The 6,000-nt window shown below is 39.5% G+C and overlaps 1 long non-coding RNA gene across 1 annotated transcript in view; it reads right to left on the bottom strand.

Annotated features, from left to right (window-relative positions):
- Positions 1 to 3,804: 3,804 nt before the first annotated feature.
- The window catches only part of LOC135109788 (uncharacterized), a 7,385-nt gene continuing 5,189 nt past the window's right edge, over positions 3,805 to 6,000 (bottom strand). Inside the window, exons 3-5 of the long non-coding RNA XR_010272907.1 lie at positions 5,461 to 5,629; positions 4,930 to 5,065; positions 3,805 to 4,593 (exon numbers count right to left, since the gene is read on the bottom strand). This is a non-coding gene — a long non-coding RNA (uncharacterized LOC135109788). The remainder of the gene's footprint in view (positions 4,594 to 4,929; positions 5,066 to 5,460; positions 5,630 to 6,000) is intronic.

Raw genomic sequence — 6,000 nt, 5'->3', positions numbered from 1 at the left:
TCATGCTATACATGACAGAGAGGTGGCCCACAAAAGGTACTTAAGCCTTCCATCACCAGAATCTCATACACTTTATATTTCTGCCCAGAAACATGCCAAGTCTGTTCTCCAACTAACCAAAAACTCATTCATTAACAGAAAGTGTCAAAATATTTCAAGATCTAACTCCCCTTGTGACTTCTGGCATCTACCCAAAAATATCTCCAATAACTTTGCTTCTTCTTCTTTCCAGGGTTCTGTCCTGTCACCCACTCTCTTATTATTCATCAATGACCTTCTAAACCAACCTTCTTGTCCAGTCCACTCCTATGCTGATGATACCACCCTGCACTTTTCCATGTCATTTCATAGACATCCAACCCTTCAGGAAGTAAACATTTCACGCAGGGAAGACACAGAACGCCTGACTTCTGGTCTTTCTAAAATTTCTGATTGGGGCAGTGCAAACTTAGTATTGTTCAATGCCTCAAAAACTCAATTCCTCCATCTATCAACTCAACACAACCTTCCAGACAACCATCCCCTCTTCTTCAATGGCACTCAACTGTCCCCCTCTGTCCCCTGAACATCTGCTGTCTGTCTTTTACTTATAATCTGAACTGGAAACTTCACATCTCATCTCTAGCTAAAACAGCTTCTATGGAGTTAGGTGTTCTGAGATGTCTCTGCCAGTTTTTCTCACCCTCCCAGCTGTTAACTCTGTACAAGGGCCTTATCTGTCCACGTATGGAGTATGTTTCACACGTCTGGGGGCTCCACTCATACCGCTCTTCTAGACAGGGTGGAATCAAAAGCTTTTCGTCTGATCAACTCCTCTCCTCTAACTGACTGTCTTCAGCCTCTCTCTCATCACTGCAATGTTGCATCTCTAGCTATCTTCTACTGCTATTTTCATGCTAACTGCTCTTCTGATATAGCTGACTGAATGCCTCTCCTACTCCCGTGGCCTCCCTGCACAAGACTTCATTCTTTCTCTCACCCCTATTCTATCCACCTCTCTAATGCAAGAGTTAACCAGTATTCTCAATCATTCATCCCCTTCTCTGGTAAACTTTGGAACTCCCTGCCTGCTTCTGTATTTCCACCTTCTTATGACTTGAATTCCTTCAAGAGGGAGGTTTCAAGACACTTATCCTTCAATTTTTGACTACCATTTTGGACCCTTTTCTGAGACTGGCATCTCAGTGGGCTTTTTTTTCTTTTTTTGTTGGATTTTTGTTGCCCTTGGCCAGTGTCCCTCCTACATAAAAAAAAAAAAAGGATAGAACAAGAAATAACGGTTCAAGCTTGAAAAATTTAAGTTTAAAAAAGAGATAGGAAGGAATTGGTCCTCAAGTAGAGTGGTAGATGAATGGAATGGACTCAGTAATCAAGTTGTTAGTGCCATAGGGAGCTTAAGAGAAGATTAGACAGATCTATGGATGGGGATGATAGGTGGAAATAGATATGTATATTTCATACAGGGACTGTCGCGTGTAGGCCTGATGGCTTCTTGCAGCTTCCCTTATTTCTTATGTTCTTATGACCTACTGCAGCTTCCAAGGAGTCAACAAGGCTCTCAATATCTTTTGGTTTGTGTAGATAATTTCTCTCGTTTTGTAGTTTTGGCACCCATCAAAATTAAGACACTGCCTTCAATTGCTCATGCATTAGTCACTCATCTTTTTGGCCTTACACCACACCACACCACCTGTTCTCCTTAGTGATAATGGCAGTTTCGGAATGCCTTGCTAACAGATATGCTCAAAATACAATACCAAACAGACCTTTACAGAAGCCTATCAACCAAGTTCAAATAGCTTCATGGAGAGGGCTCTCCAACATGTTGTTAATAGTTTACTCGACGATTGGAAAGACTGGATTCTGCAGGTTCTATCTTGCATAGATGGTTCAGTGTGTAAATCGAGTGCGAAAACCTTGTACTACACTCTGTATGGAGTAGATAAGAGGTTGCCCTACAATTTATTGGTGGGACCTCCAAAGCCTGTCTATAATGTAGATGACTACGCTTCCCAACATCTGAGAGTTTTCACTGACATACACAAAAAGGTTAGGGAAAAGTTACTAGCATCAAGAACTGAAATGAATCAACAGCACAAGTGTGCAGCTCCTGTCACTTTAAAAGCAGGTGGTACGGTGATGGTTCAAACGCCCCCGAAGAAATCCAAATTGTCTCCTAAGTTCATAGGTCCGCACTTAACTGTCCAGAAGGGAAATGGCAACAAATTTGAAGTCTTAGATCCCTACCTGAGTACTATGAAATAGTTCATAGCAATAGGTTGAAGAAGACTAAGGCTTCTGATCTGATACTGGAAAAATACAAGTACAAACTGAGTAATCCCTCCCTATCACTTTCACTTACTACCTCTCCTCACCCCGTTCATCATTACAATCTCCGACTGTAAACTTAACAACAAACACTTCCTTCCAAGCAAGGCCAAAGTAATTTTTTTTCCTGACATAATGTAGTTGTCTTTTGAAGTCTAGATTATCATTCCTCTTTCACCAACTTGTAACAGTTATGCATGCCCATTCCAAATGTGGGTTAGTTAATGCAATGGGAGGGATTTCTCAGATGCTTTTTTAGGATTACTATGGCCAGCAATGTACCAGAACTGCATGAACATTATGCCCATTTCATGAATCTTGCTTCAACTAACAGGCAGGTCATAAATCACCATAACAAGTGTATCTCTGTTCTACAAGAGAATATCAAGTATCTTTTTGAACATGCTAACACTCTCTGCATAGTGCTCATCGGGGCATTATTTTGAATGCATGCTCTAATTGAATTTCTAATCCTATATCAGACAGCTGATGTTTTGAAGTTTCTCTCTACTCAGTTTTTTTCATAATCCCATTTTAAATCAGAATCTGCTTGATGCAGAGTAGGGACACATAACTTTCTCTCTCCCTGTAGCCAATTTACTAACCACACTTCAGCTAAGACAGCTTACTTCCACCTTATGACCACTGTTTGATGAAGACAGCATTAAACACTATTACCCAGTCTTCGAAGCAGCTGTCACTCTTAATGGTGTTGTCCTCCCCATGCCTCTTTCTGCTTTAAATGCCTCCTACTCTCCATCTGGTTGCAGAAGATTGTTCATTGTATGTAGCGGTTTGTATAGAGGATTTGCACCACTACATCATCATGCTCAAACTTGTGTAAATTTTGTTTCTCATTTTATTTATCATCCATCTCATTTTATTTATCATCCATTTATTGGCAATGTGTGCATAGTCGTACACCCAAGTAATGATGGATGATGATCCTACAAACATATACTTCTAGAATCTATTTTCTACCCCTCATCCCACAGCTAATATTTGTTGTTTGTATGAAAGGTACACTGTTCCAAAGGTTTTTGGGTCATTATGCAGTTCATGATTTTTGTAATCTGATGTCTTCTAACCTCATTACTTACCATTGTGTCTACACGAGATATTTGCTACTCACATATCTTCACATATTCAAGAATGTTCATCCATCATTATATTAGACTTCGTGCTGATGGAGGTACTCAGCAACAAGTTCAATCTTCCCCTGCACACAGTTAACACAACACTACAACATGGTTAGATACACTTATTTTTTACTGCGGGGATGCGCCAGGTATGTGACCGAGAGATGTTAGGGATAGTTGCAATTATTATAATTATTATTATTGTTTCCTCCTCTTTCTCCTCCTCTCTGCTTGGCCTGTGCATCCTGAGATCAGACGAATCTGAATGTTAGGCAGGTTTATTTAATATTCATAACTGGAGGATGTAGAGGAATATATGAATAGGAGAGACTGTACATATTTTCTTCATTAAGTAGTATTACCATTACTTTAATTGTAACCTTTAGGGATATATGAATATGAGAGATTGTACATATTTTCTTCATTATCTATGTAGTATTACCATTACTTTAATTGTAACCTTTCTTTTAAAATAATAAATTTGTTATTTAATATGTCAACCTTTGCCACCCGTGGTGTCAGTGTCAGTGAGTGCTGGCAGAAGGGCATTAGCAGCGCTCAGGTGTGTGGTTTGTCCAGGAGACAGCCTTGCCTCTGTGTAAACTTTGTAAATACACAGAAACTCTAGTGACTTGGTGTTTCCACATCCCCGCTAATTCTTACTGAACCAGAGAGCAAGAAGACTACTACATGGTGAGAACATCAATAACAACTGTATCTGAAGCTACCACAACATATTCCACAAAGGGGGGAAAAGACCTACAGGGAGGCATATTCAGGAACAAAACTTTATCCTTGTAGTCTCATGTGGCCCTGAGGTACTGAGGTGTGTTATCATCATGTGATCACTCTATTATTATGGAGTTATGAGCACTCACTATTTGGAGCTGGGGAAAAGCATGTAGCTTTTACAGAGGATGGAGTTGAGAGCTGTTTACTGACAATTTTGAATGGTGGGTGGCTACTTCATCCACCAACATTTTGGTAATGCAACAACAAGCTTCACCCTTACTGAGGAAAGGAGGGAATGGGAGGCTATATAGTAACTGATGTGATCCTCAGATGAATACTGAGCTCATCCATCAAGCCACAAGGAAGGTTAGGAATGCCAGAGCCAGCACACAACCTGCAGAGGAAGTTTCCATTAACTTTCAATCTAATCCTCTGCTCATCAGATAATCCCATTAGCCTTCCTTACATTTGTATTAAAAAACACATCCCTGACTGAGAATGGAGGGGTACAGAAGCAACTAGTGGAGATCATTAGATAAAAGCTGAGTCTGTCCTTCATGAGCAATATCAGAACCAATGCAGAATCTACAGAAAGAATTTTGCAACTGTCAACCAAGAGCATATAGTATAGAAAACAATAACACACAGTATAGAAAACTAGCTAATACCAGACATTAACTTTGGAAAGCAAGAGCATATTCCAAGATTACCATAGGAGTAGTTAACTTACATTAATCTCAGATCTTGGGAACTTTGTATGACAGGAAAAAGGTGTTAGTTGACTCATGGCTTGCTGTGCACTTCATTGTACTCCCCATGTATCTCTTCAACCTTATGAACGACAGTAAGCACCATCATCTCTAGATCTGAAAATGCAAAATCCAGTATAATCTGAGCAAAATACAAAGTCATCAAGTGTTAATTTATGTGGATTCCTGTAAGAATAATATAAAAAATAAACTGATGCAGTTTAATTTCTCTAACAAGTTACAAGGGCAAAAACTGTTTTGTCATCTGTTCACTGTATCAAAGTGAGGGCAGCTCCAATTAATGCATGACACTATTACATGAATGAACTAAAAAGTTCAGAATTCTTTCACAAACCAATAAATTTTCTTAATGCTACAGAACATTCAAGAAAGAGGACTCATAACATAATACGGGCAACCTTAATATTAAAAAGGTTAGGTGATGACATCATTTGCCAGTAAATGGAAGAGATAAGGAGAAGAAATGACAAACAGACCTCAAAACTACTTACACACTCTGAAATTTCTTGTACCACATGCAGCCCTGATATGATGAATACCATGGATCAAGTGAGAGACTTGTGGTCACTGGATAAAAGAATTCACATTCTCACCCAGGGAACAACACCAGCACTGATGTCACCAGCACCATCATGAAGCACTCCAGCTGCACACAGTCACCTAGAAACAAGTCCCATAAATTAATACAACACATTCCAAGACCTGGAAAGCATATTCTAGCATTCAGTCACATTCAGAATGTGTTCACAGTATTCTCAATCTTTCATCCCCTTCACTGGTAAGCTCTAGAACTCTCACCATGCTTATGTATTTTTCCATTCCTACAACTTAGTTCTTTCAAGAGAGAGGTCTGACTCAAGTTACTTCTCTAATTTTGGTTAATCCTTTTGCTCTAGTTCACTGGAGACTTGCACCTCAAAGGCCTTCTAGAGAGAGAAAAAAAAAAAGCCAGAGGGAATACTTGTATCATGGTAGGGAGTGAGATAATGTAGGTGCAATACACACATAGTTTATTGAACAACCCTGAGCAG

Source organism: Scylla paramamosain, chromosome 2, assembly GCF_035594125.1.
Source record: "Scylla paramamosain isolate STU-SP2022 chromosome 2, ASM3559412v1, whole genome shotgun sequence".
Taxonomy (NCBI): domain Eukaryota; kingdom Metazoa; phylum Arthropoda; class Malacostraca; order Decapoda; family Portunidae; genus Scylla; species Scylla paramamosain.
Note: the sequence above shows the minus strand (reverse complement) of the source record. Positions and strands in the feature narration are given on the sequence as shown.